This window comes from Myodes glareolus, chromosome 21 (genome assembly GCF_982192425.1).
Source record: "Myodes glareolus chromosome 21, mMyoGla1.1, whole genome shotgun sequence".
Taxonomy (NCBI): domain Eukaryota; kingdom Metazoa; phylum Chordata; class Mammalia; order Rodentia; family Cricetidae; genus Myodes; species Myodes glareolus.
In genome coordinates this window covers 47,101,201-47,120,576 of record NC_142046.1, presented here as the reverse complement: position 1 = coordinate 47,120,576, position 19,376 = coordinate 47,101,201, and the positions used below count along the sequence as shown (strand labels likewise).

Sequence of the window (19,376 nt, the reverse complement as noted above, 5' to 3'; positions counted from 1 at the left end):
AATGAATTTGATTTGGGTGGGGTGAGCTTTCCAACTTTCTAGTCAATATCATTTGTACATTTTGAAAAAGCAAGTTCAAGAGTCAATAGAAAGTGATAGAATGCATGCAATCATGATGTGACTATTTCTGCAGATTGCCATAGAAAAATCAAGGCATATCACCAGAAGAAACAGGGCAACCTCTTATGCACCTGTAAGACACAATTTTTGCTTGGCACCTCGAAACTATCTTAAATCATTTCAATATGCATTTCTTTAATGCACTGTAATGATGCTGGTGTTAGACAATATGAGATCAATCTAATACGAGAGAAAAGCTATTTTTTGACAGTCAACATCACACAAGAAAGCTATCTGGGAAGTTTCATGCACACAGAAAGTATTACTGATTATTTTTTCAATTTCTTTCTTATTAAAAACCCGAAGCACTAAATATTTAAGAAACAAGAAGGGACACTTGATGTGGGAACTTTCCACACTTTCCAATCAATTTTCTACAAACCTGAAATAGCTCTAAGAAAGAACCCATGAATTTTTAAAATGTGGAGTAGGGTGGGCTCTTGAAGAACGAGTGATCGCAATGTCCCATTCAGAATTCAGTCAGAATTCTGAGTCACCCACATCCTCTATGAGATACCTGGCACATGGTAAAAACCCCACCTTCCTTCATTTCTGATCTTTTTAGGTTTCTCCCTAGGCTTCCTGCCTGCTCCAACCAGCTTCTTGCTCACTGGAGCCCTTGTCTTTAAAAGGGTGAAGACAGAGAGACCATCTCGTGTCCTTGGCTCTCCTGAGAGCGCTTTGCCATTGTAGCTACTATCTGAGACAAAAATCTCACTTACCAGCGGCATGTTGGCTCTTCTTTGGCTGCCAAAGATGAGCAGACGGGCATCTGTCCCGTCTTTCCATGCGGAGCCCTTCCTCTCTGGCTTCCCCACTGCAGTAAGTGGCATCATCCACACCTAAATCAGGCCAGCACACACAGGCTCTTTGCTCTATTTTAGCACCCCTGCTATGCTCCATGAGAAGAAAATAAAAGTTGCAGATTTTCTTGGTCCTGAATTCTGATCCTTGCAGAGTTACGCCATTTTTACGCTTTCTTTAGTTCAAAGGGTTATCTTTTAAGGGGGATTTAACCAAGTCATTATTAATATTTCACTGAAAAGTAGACAATGTTTTATAAGTTTTCTTTTTAAAAAAGAAAACTGTCATTTGCATAGAGTTCCTGAGAAGAGGATGTGATAAGATAATTTCATGAAAAATCATTCATACAGAATTGGATCTTCATAGGCAGATATTCAATGTCTACATCTAGAAATCATTCAAAACTGTGTTTTCCAGAAGGCTTCCATAGTATTTATTCATCAACAAGAAGATTTAAGTAAGGATAAAGAGGACCTTGGCAAGTACCCAGTTCACCCAAATCATCTCAAATCCACCACCACCACCACCACCACACACACACACACACACACACACACACACACACACACACACACACACACCTTTTCCTAGGATAGCACTCTTGTCTCAGGAGAATGTTTTGCAGCAGGGTTCAGTGACCTCTGTTGAGAATACCAGTTACTGCTATATTAGCCATCTCTACTATGAGAAGGGATGGACACAGACCTAGTGTTTTCTCGGGTAAAAGGGACCATCCAAATTAAAGTCAATGTTCTCTCTCTTCCTTTTTATCTGGGTATAGACACTAAATACCTGAGCTCTTGGGTCCTCAGTGTATACCCTAGAAAGTGAGAGCAGAGAATAGTCTAACGGTCTAGAACACAGGTTACTTGAATCATAGCCTATGTATGTTCTCGACCCCCAAACCCCGCATTGATCTCCTTCTTAAATATTGTCTCTGGTGTGGGGCCCCACCAGGGGTACCTTATTCTATCATTCTGCTTTCCTTCTGTGTACCACCACTAGGTGACCTGGCCCTGGGATGTGAGAACCATGTACTGTCAGGGCATTCTTGTCAGTGAAAGCCTCCCCGTGTGTGTGACCTTGGGTTGATGAAGAATCACACATCACACAATTTGGAGCTTTTCAAACCATTCTTCTCAAACCATCCTGTTCCTAAGCAGGGTTTGCCTCTTGCACCGATCTGAAGGAAATGATCAAAGCCTTGCCCCCTGGGAGTAGAGAAAGCCCCTCCTCTTCTATATTGCAAACCTCAAAGTGTGTGTGGGGGGCCGAATGACGGTGAAGTGGCCAGCATCGCCATCTCGAAGCGACGCAATCAAGTTGTACCTCCAGATCCCAGATCCAAAGTTTCCTCAGGTTGCCAAGCAGAAAAGGCAATCGACTCCCAGCAGTCCGTTGTGAAAACAGTGTGCTGTCACTTTGATTACAGTCAGTAAACAGTCTGTGTTTGCCTGGAAAGAAGCTGCCTAAAGCACACAGTACCAGGAGCAGTAGAGGAAAGACAGCTAAGGGCAACTCCCAAGGCTGTCAACATGGCTGATGTTACAGTGGGCGTAAGGATCGAGGACTGGCCGTTTGTCTGAATATGCGGTTTGCTTTTTGTTCACTGTGTTGCCAATTTATTTCAGAACAGAAAGCTTCCCATAATTCTGCTGTGTTCAGATTTAAATGTGGGTTTTGCTCCCTGGCACGCATACCCAGAATGTCTGCTTAGGGCAAAGTCATTTTGTCCACTTGAGTATTTCTTCATACAAAATCTTACGCCCTAAGGACAAAAGCAACACACTGATGGGAAGGAAGAGAAAACTGTCAATCTAGAGGGAAAGACCCTCCTTTTCCAAACTTCTCAGAACAGGAGATTTCTGCAGTAATGCCTATTTTTCATGTTCTGTGTGATGCTCCGGGAACATGGGATGGATGGATGCTTGCAGGAGGGTGATGGAGCAGGAGACAGCTTCTTACAAGGCAGGCACTCTCCAGTGGAAACGTAACAAGGCCCACACATGTGCCTTTACATTTTCTAGATGCCAACATGAAAACTGAGAAAGGAAGAAAAGTCAAGATAATTTTTATGGATGATACGTTTTATTTAAGGCCACAAACCAGTATATTATTATTATTATTATTATTTTAAAATTTGGCACCATAATTCCAGTGCTGAGTCTTTTTATGTGATCCGTGGATTTATATGAAACAGACATTTTCAGAATTTAAATTAAGCAAGTAGGTTCAGTGGGTATTTATTTATTGAACAGTTTTCTGGTTACCGCAAGCATCACTGAGCCCTCTCCTCAAGGAATGTGTTAGCACCTGAGAAAGGCACCTTCACAGGAAAACAGGAGACGACGTTTTAATCACTGTATGAATCCAAACACAGCATAAGTGTCCCCTGAGAGGCCAGAAGAAGGCAGAGATGACTTCTGATTTGGATTTGGTGCGCTGTGTCCCCCAAGGCAGGACTTGCACCAAGCAGAGTGAGCATATTAAAAGGCCCAAACCGGACTCGAGGAGCTTTTGGAAGAACGGAGAGTAGACCACTTTTACTGGTGAAGGACATGGACTGATGATTTCAGAGCTGGTCATTGGTCCAAATAAAAGTTCATTGACCTCACTGGCAAGTGTGCACTCCTCACCTTGCTTTACCGTGAAGAGAATCTAGTAAATTTAGCCTAGCTCTGAGCTTATCTTTGGGGTACACAGGGCTGCAATGTTGAGTTTTGTCTGGATTGAATAGGACTACATAATGAGAACCTACGGAACCTGGAGGGGATGGCTTCGTTATTGTTATGCATCCTATTCCTGTTTTGTCATCCTGACGGGATGGACAAACTGCCCTATTTACTTAACCAACTCTACCTCATGCACACTTCCTCTTCCCCTGGTGTTGTTATAAAATGTCTGCATACTTTCAAAAGCATGGGGCGAATTTCCCAAAACTAGCTCTAAATGCAAAGCCATGAAATGTTTTTGAGAAAAATAATTTAAATAGTTAGTGATTCAGATAAAATCCATTGAGCACTCGGCATGTGCCACGCATTGTTCCAAAAACATGGGATGGATGGCGAGCTGAGTGGTTTCCCGAATAGGGCAAATAGTCGAGATTTTTTGTTTTTGTTTTTGTTTTTAAATACATGCCACCTCAACGAGCAGAAAAGGAGCATTCGACATCACAAATTAGGTATGGCGCACATGCTAAAGGGACGGGGCCTTTGGAGAAGGTGAGAACTGAGGGAACCGATGAGGTGAGCCATTCTCTTTAATGCGGCAAATTTTGGTCAGTATTGAAGTGAGTACTATGGTTTTCGGCTTCCTAAGGGAGAAGCCCTCAGGGAAACACAGCCTGTATCCCTACAGGTAGGAAAGGCAGCCAGAAGCCGGTTTGGAGGCAGCCTGAGAGCTCCCTACATTTTCTAGGCAGCTGCTGTAGGGTTCTGTGCAGAGCGATGTGATTAAATTTCTGTTCTCCCCAGATCGCTCTGGCTGGTGGGCCTAAAATAGGCTGGAGGCAGGGTGACAGAGAGCTCGGTGTCTTCGGTGAAGCACTGCCATCAATCACTTCAAGGCTTCAGGTTCGGTGGAATCACACTGCGGGGCATTAAGTAGATAAATGAGACAGAGGAAACTATGACTATCCTCTCGGAGAAGTCATTAAAGCGAGAGACGTATTACGTATACGCATAGAACATAGTGTGTGTGTGTGTGTGTGTGTGTGTGTGTGTGTGTGTGTGTGTGTGTTTCTAGCTTTAAACAATACAAACAAAGTATTGCTGGCTGGTGGATGCCTGTCTGTAACCCCAAAACTTGCAGGGAAGAGGCAGGACAATCTAATGTTCAAGGTCATCTTCAGCTGAACTAGACAGAAGCCTGGGCTCTGTGAGATCATTTCTCCAAACAACAATGTGTACCCCTGCCCGAATTTGTATTCTGGGTTTGTGGGGTCTTTGTTCCTCTCTTTTCCCTGCTTTCCCACCGTGGTTCCCTTTCCTTGCTTTGTCTCCTTTCTTGTGCCGATTCAATAAACGAGGCACTGTCATGGGGCCTGTGGTTTCTGCCCAATCGTGTCATCGTCAGTTGCGTGCATGCTAGCAATGCAGAACAGGCCTCACCCAGCCCAGCTGCTGCAGCAGCTTTGGGGTGGGGCTGGGAAAGCCGTATTTTAACAAGCATCCCTCTAGGTGATTCTGATGCTGTGTAGTAAGCGCCTTGCTATCAGCTAGATGAGAGGAACTAGGCGGCCAGAAAGGGCCTTTTCAATCCCTAGTTGTTTTACTGATAAATTCAATATTTGATATTTTTTTTGGTATAAAATTAAGGATAATACTCCAGGAAAAACGGGTTATTCGCGAGACGTGCAGATTCATGCTTGAGAATTAGTCATTTTTGTTTTTGTTTTTCAATACAGAGTTTCTCTGTGTAGTACTGGCTCTCCTGGAGCTTGTTCTGTAGATCAGGTTGGCCTCAAACTCAGAGATTCACCTGCCTCGGCTTCCCAAGGGCTAGCATTAAAAACCTATGCCACCACTGCCCATCAAAAATAAATAAAACTTTTAAAGGAAATACTTAGATGAATTTAAGTTTTAATTATTTTATCTCACTCTTTAACCCATGGCATAAACTGATGGGTTTATTAATGCTATTCGTTCTTTTTCTTTGCGGGTGTCTTTTTTTGTTGCCATTGTTGGTTTCTAGATCACATTCAATAGCAATTCAAGACAGGGAAAGTGCTTTAAACATGTACACGATAGACCACAAGCTAGGACTCATGAGTTAATGAGCTGCTTTTTTAGGATGTATATTTAGTTGTGAATCTTCTGACTACAGCAGGTTGAGAGCAAAGCAGGACATGAAACTCTATACGACTAAGAGAAGCTTCAGCTTTGAAGTGACCACAGATCACCGTGAAGGGGAGTCAAGCTTGCTCCAAGGAGAATGGCAGAGACACTGGCGGCCAACTGTGTGGCCGATTGCTTAGGCACTGCTCAGTAGTTCACATCATCTCGGTCATTTGACTTTTTCAAGCCATCTTCGTGATAACGATCTCAAGTCTCTAAATCAACTGAGCAGGTGCAGATGTAGCTGTTACCTGGTTACAGAAGGAGAATAGGCGTGTCCCTTCCTCATGCAAACACTGCCCAAGAGTCCCGGGAGCTGCTTTGAGCCTGGTCAGTTTCTGCACCAAGTACCCAGAGGGCGAGGCTTTCCAGGCCATTGAGTTAAGGCGATTTTGAACCAAGAGACTGAAGCAGTGTTACATTGTAAACACAAAAGGAGATACAATGTGTTGAAAGAAAAGAAGACAGCATGAATGACACAAACTAAAGGGCAAAACAAAGAGGCAGAAGAATGCTAAAGTCACAAAGACCTAGTAAAATAAAAATATTAAAGCTCTGGGAGGGGACCTGAGAGACCACTTAGTGGGTAAAGTACTTGCTGTGTAAGGATGAAGACCTCAATTCGGGTCCCAGCGCTTATGTAAGAAGCTGGGCATAGCAGGGTTTGGGTGTCACCCCAGTGCTGGAGACCTGGGGTAGGAAGAGAGACAGGTGGATTCCTAGCAGCAGGTGGCCAGCCAGTCTAGCCGATTTGTTTTTAGCTCTGGGCTCACTAGGAGAGCCTGTCTTTGAAAATTATATGGTGAGCTGCTACATTCTGCAGGACTCCAGGGACTGAGCTAACTAAGGAGGTGAGGGGATGAAGGAAGGAAAAACGCATGGTCCCCTAGAAAAGCTGGGATCAGGTAGGCTGGGCTCTCACATAGAGAAGCTGCAGTACCCTGGGAGCTCAATGTGTTTATTTTATACAGTTGAACACGGAGGTGTGGCTATTGCACAGAGCTAAGCAAGGAGGAGGGGCTGTTGCATGCAGATAAATATGGACGCATAGTTGTTATACCCTGCTGAACAAGGAGGGGGTTATTACAGATAATCAGGGATGCAGGCTTGCTATATACAGCTGAACAAGGAGGTGGAGCTATTATATACAGATACACACAGAAGCAAGGTTGTTATATACAGTTGAACAAGGAGGAGGGGCTGTTATATACAAATATACATGGAAGCAGAGTTTTTATATACAGTTGAACAAGGAGACAGCTTTAGTCAATCTTGGTTGGAGCAATCTGTAGGGAAGCAACCTTCAGGCTGTAAAGTCCAGGGGGAGAAAGCTAAGGTAGACATGTTGTCACACACTGTCACCTTCCGCACATGGATCAGAAGAAGACTTTGCCATTTCTCATGGATCTGAGGCATTGGGGTCCCCGACATGGCCATGCCCATGAAAAACCGTATACATTCACACAAGACTTCAGTCACTCTCTGTTCATGCCTGCTCACATATGTAAGTAAGAAGTAAGTAAGAACACAGTCATATAGTCCCTAACCACAGAACTCTGGGAATTAGGACATTATAAAAACTTAATAAGCTGCCAAATCACACTGAAGGGAATTTAAAAAATTCAACTTTCTAGAAAATTTAACTCTTGATGTTAATAGCATCAAATGTAAAACTAAGAATTGATTAAGAAAAATAAATTTATGGTATATATGTCTTGGGCTCTACAGCTGGTATTATTGACCAGTTTCAGGGTAAAATTCCCATCATGCTTTTTGAACGACTACTTTCTCATTTGTACCTTGGGGTCTCTCCCCAAAGTGTCTAGAGTGCTGAAACTCTAATAAGATTGGGCTGAAGGTAGGCTCATCATTTAGGAAGGCTGTCTCGGTTCAACGTGCTGCTGGGTTCACTTGAGAGTGATGGGTGGGAACCACTGTACCACGTTCTAAATAAAATTCACTGAGCTGACTCCTTTCCTCCAATAGCAGACAGACATGATTAGGGCTTAGACGAACGTCTGCTAAATTAGCTTTGGATACCCATCGAGTACACCACTTAATATTTCCTAGGCTCAATGCTAAGCAAACTTGCATCTCTCCAGTTTAGTTCTTAGACCAAGTTTGTCTTTTTCCACAGAACTTTGAGGAATTGTTTCTGTTTTGGCAAAAAAAGACCAAACTCTTGAGATCCCTGGTCCATTCCTGTTTTCTTGGCTGCTGGGTTAATTTGAGCTGGATTCCAGCCTATATTAAATAATGAACGTGTATCAAATTCCTCATAGACATTGCTATTTCCTTTCTCAATTTGATGCCTGTGTTTCTAGGTCAAATGTACCTAGAACGTTTGTATAAAATGATAGATACCCGGATCCTGCCTGACCCTAATCTACCTCTGGAAATCTGAATGGGGGTGGGAGGGGGAGAAGGGAGGGAGAGAAAGAAAGGGAAAGAAGGGGAAAGAGAGAGAACATGAAGTTGGGTGGATAGAGAGATGGAGAGGATCTGGAAGGCAGTGAAAGGGGTAAGAATATGATCAAAATATATTGTATAAAATTCTTTTCTAAATAAAACAGGAATTAACTTTTTAAAAAAGTTGCCTGGGGAGTAGAACAATGGCTTAATGACACAGCATGCTCATGGCACACAGATCTGCATGCAGGCAAACCACCAGAAGCCACAAGATAATAAATGAAATAAAATGTTTGTGAAGTCGCTTAATGGAGCTGGTGATATGGGTCAGCAGGTAAAAGGCACAGAGCCCGACTTCCTGCATCTGAATCACAGCCCACACGGCGGAAGAATGCCAACTTCTGCCTCCTGGCCTCATTTCCATGTGCGTGGCTTTGGTTCCAGCAGCCTCTTGTATGTGCACATGTGCACACAGTAAATGTTTCACAAAAATAAAAATCAGCCTAAGTCATTCTTACACTGCAGTTCAGAACGGCTTTAAGGTGTCGCATGTTAGATCACAGCCAGTCTGTAAAACATAGCTCACTGTTAAAGGTAAGTGAGGTAGAAGCCATATTAGAATGCAATGTAGTCAGGCCTGGTGGTACAGGCCTGCCTCTGACTCAAACACTTGGGAGCCTGAGACCAGATCACAAGTACAAGGCCAGTCTGGGCTCCCCAATGACTTTAGAGCCAGGCCAATCTGATCATTGGATGATATTTATTCTCAAGAAGTAAAAAAAGACAGGCATGGCCACACATGCTTATTGTCCCAGAACATTAGGAAGTTGGGGGATGAGGGGCCTGGAGTTCTCAGTCAGATCCAGCTACAAAGTGAGTTTGAAACAGTCTGGGTTACCCGAGACCCTGTCTTAAAATACTAAATTATAAATAGAAAGAAAAAAAAAAGATACAATGCAGATTGGAGTGGGAGGCCACATCCAGAAATCCCTGCACTTTCCAGAGGGCCCTTGAAATTGGAAAAATTGTCCTCCTACTTGAAGCCTAAACTATCAGATACATTTCCTTCTGTTGGTAAATACAGCTTTTCAAGGGTGGGGAGGAGAGAGTCCACAGATGAGTTAGAGCCTTCTGGGCTGGGAGGTTGGTGAGACTCACCTCTCCTCCTCACCTCACACCCCACCTCTGCCACGTCCCCGGGGAAGACCTCGCAGATACTTAGGAAATATGACGAAATCGATTTCTTGGTTATTTAAAGTCGTTCTCATTACATGTCCAACTAGAGGCCCGAGTATTTAAAATCTAATTACGTGTGAACTGTGAAGGCAAGGGAAGTCATGTTCAGCAGGATTGTTTTTGGGATGTCGAAAACACTAGCGTTTATTGGATGACTTGTAATTTCAGCCTGAAGCTCAAGTTCAGAGGAAGCTGCTGTATGGTAGCATATGTCGCGCTTCTGACATTTGGACATGATACCTGAGAAAACCGATTAAAGAAAGGGATTACATTTGTAGTTCTGGCTCATGTCTCTGAAGTCCATGTTTGCATAACGCTGTTAGTGAATTTGGGCCTGTGATGGCAGAGTTCAACATGTTCAAATTCTGGAACAAATGCTGGCTCACCTCATGATGGCCAGATACAGAGACAGGAAGGAGAAAGATCAGGGTACCAATAACTCCTTCTTAGCTATGACCCTAGTAACTTAAGTTCCTCCTAGTAGGCCCTGTCCAACGGCCCCAGGGAAAAGGACCAAGCTTTCCGTACATCCATCTTTGGTGGATACTCCAGATCTGGTCTATAGCACATGGAAATTGTTGAAAAAATTATCTGTGATTCTATTAGTGAACCCAATATATTAGAAACTTCCAGCTTTTATGGAAAAACCTACTTTACATAAATTCACATACGTGCTTATACTTATGTATGAACATATGTACATATGCTAATTTAAAATCATATTCTAAAAAACCAATTTTCTGGATTCACTCTTCACTTATATGTAAGAAACTAACAGCTGGATTGGTGACACGTGATGTTACACACCCAGAGACTGGGAGAGCAGCGCCATTGCCACCACAGAGGAAGAGGTTGCAGAGCCAGGTTCAGGCCTGGTCACAAGGTCATTGTCACTCTCGGCAAAAGTGACTGTAAATCACTGAACTGAACTGACAGGGTTTAATAATGCTCTGTGTCTGGTGACAGGACAGGACGAAAGATTGGTGGCTTCGGAGAGAGTTCATCTAAAGACAGAAATTTTAATTAGGTGCTATGAAATTTTAAAACAAGGACCTAATTTTTTTGCCAGAAAACGGAAAAGGAGGATTTCTTGATTTGGTGAACGTTGCGTAAGGGGATTAAAGCACACGTTGTTTTAAGAAGCAGCTTCTGAGTTTAGACTAGCTGCCTTGTTCTGTGAAACCATGTTTATTGAGTTAACCTGTGATAAGTCATTGATAGGAGAGAGAGAGAGAGAGAGACAGAGACAGAGAGAGACAGAGAGAGACAGAGAGAGAGAAAGAGAGAGAGAGAGATCAGATAGCTTAGGTTATTGTAGCACTCTGGTTGAACAGGCTTGTCTACCATTTACCTTTGGAAACCATTGACATTTGTCTCATCTTCATGAGCCAATTAAACAACCTTTCAGAAGGGGAGAAAAGTGAGATAAGGTACTCAAGAAATCAGAATCTCTCAGCTCCTGCTGTGGCTTTTGAGATATTGGAGAAAAAGAAGCCAAGGGGCGAGGGGTCAAGAAAGTAGCAGGTAGGACAGATGCTTCCATGAGCCAGCGCGCCTCTAGAAAGACTGAATGAACCAGGGCAGCTGGGGCAGAGAGCCCCACCCCCGCCCTGGGATCCTGGCAGCGGTTCCTGGCCCTGCTTCCTGCAGCATGCCAGGGCATGTCGTCTGACAGGATCAAAGGGCCTGCTTTACATCAAGCTGCTTTTCTAATCAAAAGCCATAGGTAAACCCAGTCCCCAGGCCAGGACCCAGAGCCAGAGTTACCACCGCACCGTGAGTGCCCAGCGCGCCCGGCTAACACCACTGTGTTCTCTTTCCACGCAGATTATGGAGCGAGAGAGCTGAAGTCAAGCACACCAGAGTTAGTCAGCAATGACATATCTGTCAAGGATTCGTGGAGGAGTGACTTACTGGGGAAAAACCACAGAATCCCTTCTAGGGATATTGTAAGAACAAATGAGATAACTCCCAGAAGGGGCCTGGAGCTTTTCCAAACAGAGGTGCTGTGACTCTCAAAGGTATCGAACCCTACACCTTTAGAACAACTTTGTGTTTGTGCACTGCAAGCTGAACTTCCTGTTGCTGGCCAGGGCAGCTGCGCTCCGGCAAAAAGGAGGCAGAAAGGGGCACCCCCTCCCATTAGTGTGTTGCTCCCAGTGGATAAACAAATGGAGGAGGCCTGGCAGGGCTGGCCTTGGGGCATGGAATGACGCCAAACGCCAGAAAGAGAAATTAGCCCAGTTCAATTTCTTTTTCTTATAAGAGGGACCTTTGTTTTGTGCATTTTATAAATTGCATGGGATTGTGTTGACTTTCAATTTTATTATATTTGTTTGGTAATTAGACCCAGAGCTCACCTGTTTCTTCTGGGTAGAGGACATTCAAACGTGTGTGGTTAGCATTTGATGCGAGCTGGCGTCTGGACTGGCTAGGGTTTTGAACTGACCAGCAAGTACTTGTCTATTTGGTGTATCAGCAGCCGCTAACTAGGGAAACTGTCTAGAACGATTGTAGTCAGGAAGGAGGTTTATTGGATATAACAAGCAGTGCAGAGGTTGTTTGGGTCCAAGAGCTGAGCCATCCATCAAGAGCCCAAGGGTAAACATGTCTCTGTGATCGGCCACACTCACTGTGTCAGCTTTGCCCTCAGAGTGGCATCCGCTGTGGTTGGAAGCTAGCTGAGTGTGTGTTAGGGATACTTCTCTGATGTAAATCAAAAGGGTGGGGGGGGGGGCGTGCAAGGCAGAGAATATGCCTTTCTCTCACTTCTTTTCTAACCAGCATAAAACAAATCTTCCCCATTTTACGTTGGCCAGGATGGGGTCACCTCTCACTTCCTTAAGCACTGATTGCAAAAGAGCTTAGAAGAGGTATCCAGGGTGGAGTGTGCATGGGGGTTCGCAGAAAACCTACTTCAGTTTGCAAACATCCAGGAAGAAATGTCAAGAGCTATTAAAGCCAGCAACGCTGATGCCTGTAGAACAAGGGTGGCTTAATTGTTGTCATTAGCTGGCGCTTGTCTCCTCGGCTTATAAGCCATCAGATGAGGACAAAGTCACAGCCAGCATCAGCCCCTATGAGCTAATTATGATTTCCTAGATGATTGTAGCAAAGCCAGAGTTGGACTTGGGCTTTCTTCCTCTGACCAGTTCTCCCCACATGATATGAGTCCGTGGAAGAAAACGACAATAATAAATCCACTTGTTAAGAAGGAAATAAATGAATAACATCATGTGTTGACAGTCATGCACTTATCAGTAGACAGAGAGCAAGCATCAGTAAGAGAAAGTCAGGGTTGCTTTGGCCTGGTACCCTTGCCACAGAATCACTTTTCTTGATGAGTTTATTCAGACTAACAGAGATGTCAACGCCCATGATTAGACTCTAAAAGACACATGACCGAGAAGAGCAAGGCGAGGGCTAGCATGCCATTTAAGACAGTTCAGAAGTTCCCTGCATATATGTGAACATGTTGGTTACATACGTGGTTAGTATATTTTATCATGCATCTAGTTAGTACATACATGTCTAATGTTTATCATGAATGTTTTCCTGTTTTCAGTGTTCCCTAATTGCACAAGTGGGGTTTGCGTTCTCAGTCTCTTAGGTGGAGCCTATCTATTTCCAATGCAGAGTCCACACACAGTCATTCCCAAGGAAGATGGCTGGCATCCCAATTCCACGTCAGCAAATGAGTGAGAAATCTGGTCATCGCCCAGTCTTAGAAATATGATTGCTTTTTGTCTGAACTGTCCAGATTTGAATACTGGTTGCTCAGCTTCCTAACTTTGAAACTGAGACAAGTTGTGTAGCTGACATGGACTTACATTCGTTGATATGTAACATAAAAATAAATAATATCAATAGGGCAAGACCATCCGTGAATTTGCAATGTGACTAAGTAAGTTCACAAGCACAAATTGCTTTGGAATATCTGATCTGTAGAAACCACTTAACTGCTAGTATTATTTAATCTCAAAGTCATCTGGTTAGGACATCATACCAGTCAGTTATTATTTCAAAGCCTTTTGAAATATGTAAAGTAGGATGTAACCCCAGCTTGTGGATAGCTAGTGGTTATTAATACAGTGTGCCAAATACTCAATCTATACATTCAACAAAACATTCTGCTGTTCTTTATAGTACTAACAGACATACTCCAGTAAGTATAGGGAAGTCATTAGTCCTAAGTGAGAGTTCTGGAAAGAGTAGGTGTAGGTATCATTCAGAGGTCAAGCTCTTATTTAGCCTGTCTATCACCTGTGAGCCCCAGATTCAATCCCCAGCATGCAGGCATGAATGCGCGCACACACACACACACACACACACACACTCACTCACACAAACACACATGCACACACATACTCACCCACATACACAAAAGAAGTAAAACCTTCTATTCAGGTTGAGGAGGATCTAGCTTAGGTAGACTGTTGCCTAGGACGCATAAGGACAGGGTAGAATCCTCAGTACCACAAAAATAAACAGTTTTCTTTAGCAGTAAGCAGTAGATATTTAATTGGTTCATCTTATCTTTTAGACTCTGCCTTCCCTATAATAATCTCTTTTGTGGATACCAAGAGCACAGCACACATTTCCTCTGGCAATGGGCCCAGGCTCTCATATTAACTCATTCATCATCAAGTACATGGAAATACACTGTGAATTTCTTTTGCGGGGGTAAGATATTTTGAGTTATGGGACATAGAGTAACTTTCCATCCTCGAAGAGAGCAAATTTACAACCTCCTGACGTAACAGACTGCAACTAATCGATTTTGTCTGTAGCATGCAGCATCATTAAAAAAAAAAAAAAGACACTCACAGAGATGAAAGGAGGGAGGAGGAAGGAAAAAGGAAGAGAGAAAAGGGAAGAGAAAATATTAACAGGTTATAGAGCTAACAATGAGATTTTCCAACTGTCTGTTCTGGAAAATCAGTAAAGATGAGACCCCAGGGACCCCACAAGTGGTGGTGTGTGTTTTGCCTTGAGAGTCTGAACGTTCCCCAGCATGTCCCAAACGTTTACTGTGTTATTTTTCTCTGACTCTGATTCGTTAACAGCTAGCAGAGTTTAGGCCCATGGTATTAGTTGTTCTCACATACATTCATTAGCTTGGGGTAAAGTCACAGCACACAGACACGGGGGAAAAAAAACAGAAGGGCCCAAATTAATTTTTCTGTAGTTATTTATATACAACTTAGGTCTTAAAAAAATCCAACAGTAAGATTGCTGGATTCACGATAATAGAACAACAATAACACAAAAACAAATTCAACAGAAAAAAAATAGAATATGCAGATTTTTTTGTCTCGAAGTAACATGTGTATTTGCATATGACCTTTTCAGGAAATATACTTAGCTTTTCTGGACCTATTTCTTATTTTTCCTTAAGATGTCTGTTTCAGCTAATTATTGGAGCCAATACATGACCTCTAACTAACATCTTGCAAGCTTCTCTTCTTGTGTTTGGGTAACCACTCTGGCCTCATTGCCTGGTACCCTCTATGACTCCCTGCCTTCAAGACTAGCAGCCACATTAGATCTGATATTTCATCCCTTCACTTTGCTCTTAAATGATATGTGAGTTCTTTGCCCCTTAACATTTTCTCAGCTCAGACAGCTTTTCTGCATCCTAGACACACATTTTAATTACCTACCAGATGGCCCCCAGGCATCTCAAACTCAGTAGGTGCTGATCAGAATTTATTATCCTGCCTTACAAACCTCCTCTGCTGCTCTCCTGGGCTATCGTCAGCTGTGGCTTACTCCAGAGACCTGGGAATGAGGTGCAGCTCCCAAACTTTGTTCTCAGCATCAAGTCAGCTACAAAAACTGCTGGTTTTCCATGTCTTAGAGTTGTACCTCGAACAGGCATTTGCCTATGGGTTTTCTTGCCATCCGAGTGGCCTGCTCTCTCTCTCTGGGTCACTGCGCTCACCCTTTAGGTGGGTTTTCATATGCAGATGGCACATGAAGTGTACAAAGTATGCACAGAGCTTGCTGTAATTCTCCCTATTATAGAGTGACGGAATGTGGAGACTAGAAAGAAGAGCAGCCTGTTCGCATCCAGCAGAGAGACTGGAGTCCATTTACAATCACCACCTCTTTGCCTGCTCACTTAGGGCTGCAGGTGAACTCTCCTCTTCCTGGTTCACCGATTGCTTCCTTCTTGAGTACTATTGCCAAAGACATGGCAGGCAGTCTTTAGGACACTTTGTAGGGAAGACTGTGAAGTCCATGCTAGTCTCACAATCATACCAAGATCCCATTTGCCTTCTTCATGGTTTAGCATTTGCACGGATCATGCAATAGTTGCAGGGGTTCGGTGGCTATCTCAGCAGGCGTGCAGACAGCTACATTGACCATACCACATCCCGCCAGTAAGAAGAAAATGTCAGACCACATAAGAAACTTCTGACGAAACAGTAAATCTCAACCCTAAAGAAGCCACAGTTTTAATATTTTATGTGATGAAATGGAAGAAATACCCAGAGTATTTCTGCTGGACACTCGAGCTGCTTGCTTGTTTCTAGAAGGAGTCCAGGGTGATTATAGGAGTCAAGAGCCAAGTTAGTCTGCTCTTCTCTTTCTGTCTCTCCACCTCTCCATCTCTGTGTCTCTGTATCTGTCACCTCTGTCTTGAGTGTGTGTGTGTGTGTGTGTGTGTGTGTGTGTGTGTGTGTGTGTGTGTAGTCATGAAACACCATGAACATTTGATTGAATAACTGGCAAATAGTGATATTCAGACTTGGGTATTTGCCGCATGTATTCTAAAAAATGAACAAAAGGAAAGCTTGTCACTCAGAGTAAGCAAATGATAGCACTTGTTGTCAGTGTTAAACTGGAGCTCCCAAGAGGAACTGGAATTTGGAAGAGCGCTCTCCTGCCACTGGGAGCATGACAACCCCTATACATTCTGACATTTCTCATGTGATCATGGGCAACATTAAGAAAAGTGCTTTGGGGTGTCATATGATGAAATTCATCAAAATTGGGAAGATTTGCATAACCATGTGCTGATATCTTCCAAATGATTCATTTGCGATCACATAAAGATGCATAATTATGTCAAAGATACATTCAAAAGACATGATTGATTAAAAGTTTGTGGATACCATTTCTGATTCCAATGAAATGAATTAGCCTTTGTAAAAACTTGATATGATACCAGAGAAAAATCACAGTTCCTGAGAAAGGAATAGAGAATTCCCTAGAATTGTCTGGTTGTAGATATGCCAGTGAAGGGATCAGAGAGGCTACCAAAACTCAGTCATTCAGAAACCATGGCTCTGAGATCTCTCCTTGCCTGTCTACCCATAAATGCTGCCTCTGACTTGCTAATCCTCAAGACGTTTGTGTCCCTCAACTTCAATGCCGTTGAAGACCCTTGATACACCACATTCTAACCTTCCAGGCCCAACTCACATCGGTCTTTTATGCAGATGGGTGTCAGCCTTAATGAACTGCTGGCAACGCTTACCAAGCTCTGCAAGTTGCTTTCCAACTTTGTCCCCTTGCACGCACACATACACCTCAGCTCCGTGTCTGTAGTGATGTATCTTCCAGCCAGCCCTTTCCAAACTGTCACTAAGCTACCATTACCTGACAAATTCTGTTTAGTTTAGAAAACCTATCACTTCCTCAGGGAAAATTTATAAACCATACCTCTCTCTCCTTTGCCTGATCAGAATAAATAGATCCCATTTGTGAACTTTGGTAGCCAAATGTGTATGGTTGTGTTTTAATTATCCGTATTAACTTCTGTTAGCGTCTGTATCTTGCACTGGTTCACCACCTCCTCTAGGGAAGTGCTGGTCCATGGAATGCCGCTGGTACATATATTCCTGTGATAAATTGCTCCTGAATACATAGTTTAAGGGTTCCTTCTAGATATCAAATTCTGTGATCCAGTTCTACAAAAAGAAGCACTGAGTCACAATTTTTGTATTAACTGGCAGCTGGGTATGTTTGTTTTGCTCATAGGTACTCACATTTAAGTTCTTTGCTTTTTAATCAAGAGGGTCATCTACTTGGATTTCTTTTACCTTTTCTGCTCTTGAAAAGATAGCTCTGGAGACAACACGGCATATTAAACTGATTATTTTAATAAATTATAGTGCACATATACTCATGAATAATATATACTCCACATCAAGGCTTCAATAAGAATTAAAATTTAAATATCTTTTCTGACATGGATATAAAGTTATGTAAGGGTTCTGTATAATAAGCTCCCAATGAACTAGAAAGAAGTGGAAAAACATATTAACGAGAGCTGAAAGTTGATGAAACTTTACTATACAGCAAAGTGGTAAGAGAAGTTAGGGGATCCTGGCTCACTGGATATAGAAGCTGGTCCAAATAGGCCACACTCTAATTCTCCCATGTCGCGGAAAAGTAGAGAACAGGGCCTAATATGTCTCAGGGCTCAGACAACTGTCTGAGAATTTCACGGACACTTCATTTTGACCAGCAACCTTCTTCATTATGGCCCCATGTAAACCAATAAGAAGATAAACGATTATTTCTTTGTGAGTAAACATATATGATTTTTGTGGGAGTGTCTTGCTCCATATCATTTTGCAGAAATCAGGGTGAACCATGGAGATTATTGAGAGATTTTCGCATTTGACATTTAAAACATAATTTTACTTGAAAGCTGAAGGTTTAGAAGCTTTCAATGAAACCAAATGACATCAATGTATAACCAGTCATTTTTTAATGACGAAGTATGGACACCTTTACAATAAGGTTCTTTTCTAAAAAATTCTTTTGAATTATTTTATTCTTTCTCTCTTTCTTTCTCTCTCTCTCTCTCTCTCTCCCGCGTGTGTGTGTGTGTGTGTGTGTGTGTGTGTGTGTGTGTGTGTGCAGGCATGCACGCATGTGGAACACAGAGAACAACTTAGGGTAGTTGGTTCTCTCCCTCATGATGCAGGTTCTGGGAAATGAGCGCGGGTTGTCAGCCTCTGCAACAAGAGCATTAGCCACTGAACCTTTCCGAGGATCTTCCATAATGCCATGGCTTTGGCAAGGCTAAATGACATAGCCAGGCTCTCTGAGGGTGACTCTACAGAGTCCCCAGATGCCCGCCCCAGATTCAGCATCATTTCCTCTCTGTCAGTTCAATGTGATGCTCAAATACAAAAGCCACTTTACCCAACCAAGAAGGCACCATGTTTGCCCCACTGTGGCCTTCCCGGTTTAGCAACTGGGATGGTCCGTAGGCACCGAGTTCATGACCAGAGCTGTGCAACAGGGAGATTCTAATTCTCTGGGTATTAAAGATGAGCAGGAAACAGTGACTTCTACACTTAGAAGTGTAGCGGTGCACATCTTCAATCCCAGAACTTGCGAGGCAGAGGCAGGCAGATCTCTGTGAGTTCAACGCCAGCCTGGTTTACAGAGTGAGTTCAAGAACAGCCAAAGCTAACCAGAGAGAAATTCAGATTTCAAAAATCAAGAGATGCACAACCTAGGGTGGGTTCAGATGGACCTACTGAAAGCGTTAATTCAGTTTTGTGCAGCCTACTACGAGTACGCAGCACAGAATAAGCGGTTACTTCATCTCTAAGTAGAATGGAACTGTTAGCTCCCCTTCTAATCTATGTGCTACTTGATCTAGAAAAATAAATAAGACAAAACAAACAGAAAACCTCAGAGTCACTGAGCAGGTGCTTTACAAAATGAGTGCAAGAAAGATCTGACATTTTGTTTGGGCTCATGGTGATGGCACAATGTTATAAACGCTAATTTAAACACCTCTTAGGTTGAGAACACTTCTTGCTGCTGGAATGCATCAGGGAACTAGTAATTCCAGTACAAATTCAATAAAAATAAAGCCATATCATCTGTCCTCTTTATTGAACCATCCAGGTTGCTTGATTGTGTGCTTCGTATTTTCACACAGAAACTAGCCAAGCCTCAGGAAGGGGACTTAGAAGCAAATTGTCCAAGACTGGAATG

The 19,376-nt window shown here is 43.0% G+C and overlaps 1 protein-coding gene across 5 annotated transcripts in view; it reads left to right on the top strand.

Moving 5' to 3' along the window:
* The window catches only part of Scn3a (sodium voltage-gated channel alpha subunit 3), a 112,020-nt gene that overhangs the window by 7,844 nt on the left and 84,800 nt on the right, over window positions 1–19,376 (top strand). For 4 of the 5 annotated variants that reach the window (XM_087900014.1, XM_087900011.1, XM_087900015.1 and 1 more), the window contains exon 2: window positions 11,232–11,425. The exons of the other annotated variant lie outside the window; for it this stretch is intronic. The gene's annotated coding sequence lies outside the window, so the exon portion shown is untranslated. The remainder of the gene's footprint in view (window positions 1–11,231; window positions 11,426–19,376) is intronic. 5 annotated transcript variants of the gene reach the window in all.